At 37.2% G+C, this 2500-nt stretch overlaps 1 protein-coding gene across 2 annotated transcripts in view; it reads left to right on the forward strand.

The window, feature by feature from the left end:
* The window catches only part of lqfR (clathrin interactor lqfR), a 30815-nt gene that overhangs the window by 262 nt on the left and 28053 nt on the right, over positions 1-2500 (forward strand). The window lies entirely within an intron of this gene.

Here is a 2500-nt window from a genome sequence, read left to right on the forward strand (position 1 = left end):
TATTCACGATTTGGAATGATGATTGGGTGATTAGTCGGCGAAGGAGATCAGTCGTCGAGATAGATTTGAATATTGAGAGAAAGAGGTTCATTTCTGCCCCTTTGGCTGTCAAACATATTTTACCTATTTACTTTCTTCACTCTTTTTGTTTGCCTTTAGGTTTTTATGGTTAATTAGCTCGTGTTGACGTTGCAGTACCTACTATTCCTCACTGGAAGTAAGCCAGTGAAGAGGTCATGCAAAAATAGGCCTTTGATGAGTTCAACTCTGTGGAACATCAATTGTACACTAATCAGCAGAAAGGCAACCAACACACCTGCCATTGGCATACAAAAAATAAAAATACGACATTTGCGGTGAATGACCAATTCAAATTTTTTATTGCTATTTTATTATTGTATTGATTGTGCGTGTGAATAAGATGATGCAGTCAAGTTTTGGTAAATATTCAGAAAAGTGTTTCTGTAATAAATAACACAATATTGGTATTATCCTCTTACCGCCAACTATTCATACATAGTCAGTTCTACCCGTGATTTCCCCCCATTACTTCATAATATGAAAAGAGTACGAAGTAGGTCAGGAAAATTGTGGGGTAGAAAACTATTAATTTCGGTTTTATTGGATAAAGACGCAACCACCCGTAGTGAAAAAACAAACCTTTCGGTATGATGTACCTTTAATTATGACATACACCATAAAACCCTTTTCTTCCTCAAAAGGTTCCCGATGGAAATGAGTAGCGAAACTGTACAAAGCACAACGAAAACTACCAGAAAAATATTGTGTCGTGCCTAGAGGGCTGGTTGCGTCTTTATCCAAATTTACCTTAATTTCAGGTAAATTGCGCTGACAATTGTCACAAATCACCTGTATAGGCCTGAGTAAATTTTCAGAATATGCCTGCCACTGTTTCTATGGATTTTTATTAATTATTTTTGGTGCATTTATGTCTACAAAATTTAATGAAGTAGCTTAACCTTACTTAGTTTTATATTCAGATTACACTTATGGTATATCAGAGCATTTTATGTGATCTTTTATTCCATATTTTACACCACAATTTCCCTGACCTTCCTCATACCTTCCCCTGCTTTAGGGGCCCAGATGGTGGGGTTTAGGGGGGGCCATAAGATGAGATAGCTGAAATAGAATAGGATATAGAGAGGGATCTTCTACAAAATTGATAAGAATAATGAAATAAAAGAATAAAGTGGAAAGTATGTGAAACGTTTACTAGAAATGCATTAGTTATTTTATTTATTATTAATTTATTATTGTCTTTATTTGTCCAAAAGGAATGTGTTTCGATATTCAAGTTGTTAGGTTTCTTAATCCACTCATGACAAGGGAAATAATTGCTTAATTTCCCTATCTTACCCCGGCTTTTTACAAGGCATGTAAACTGTTCTGCAAATAAACTATATCAAATCAAATCAAAACTCACCTGCAATATAGCAAGAGCCCATAGTTTCCATCCGAGAGATTTCTTGAGATGGGTGCCCAAGCTGAATCTGAACCGAGCGATTTTCACCCACCCTTTTTTAAGCAATGACAAAAAATGGTCTTGTATTTTATTTTTTTTTATATATAATTAAGTCAAGGAAAATGTGTATATACAAATGCAACTACATTAACCCATTGTGGACAGGGCGACTGATGACCTAACTGGTTGTCAAGGCGGGCGTCTACGACACTAGCATCACCACCTAAATATTAGAGGGACAGGGAAAGGGTTTTCTCCACCTTCCGGATAGCACAGACTAGCCCAAACAATATTTTTCCAGAAATCCATCATAAAATGCGAGCTGACTTTGGAACCCTGTAGCTCTAGAGCTAGCACCATTATAGCCATAATACTTAACCCACACAGGACGGGTGGTACAGCATGTGTACCGCGATGGTACCGCGCATGACGGGCGGGCGGCACCGGGGGCGGTCAACATTAATTTTGCCAGCTATTCAATTTAATTTAGGCCAAATAATATTATAATATTTCGAAAGCCCCGCATTTGGGGACACATTCTAGATGGGTTAATGACTGTGTGTGCACTTCAACAGTGAGCAGATCCCAATGTTGCGTAATGTGCACATTGACTCCCGTCATTTATGCCTAATCAGTGCCAACAGGTATGTCATAACACCCGAACGCATTGGGGTAAGCATATACAAATGTAGCAAGTACAATATGAATGTACAAAAGTAACTACATACAATGTGTATATACATGACACGATAGGGTGTCTTCTGTCTTGTTGGAAATATTCCAATGACGTGATATCACGTCATTTGTCATGAATGGATTAATCATTGCAGTCAGATGGAAGTTATAATTATTTTATCTTTGGAGGTCATAGTTTGATAAACATTTTACATTTTTACTATGTTTATATCAGATTTTATGATCAGTGCTTGTTATTTTTGTTTTAAGAAATGTTCTCTATAGCTTTTTACCCATTTATCTCTCTCTCTCTCTCTCTCTCTCTCCTCCCCCTCTCCC

The sequence above is a fragment of the Penaeus japonicus genome, unplaced genomic scaffold (genome assembly GCF_977035675.1).
Source record: "Penaeus japonicus unplaced genomic scaffold, GWHDUDI00000001_assembly GWHDUDI00000016, whole genome shotgun sequence".
Taxonomy (NCBI): Eukaryota; Metazoa; Arthropoda; class Malacostraca; order Decapoda; family Penaeidae; genus Penaeus; species Penaeus japonicus.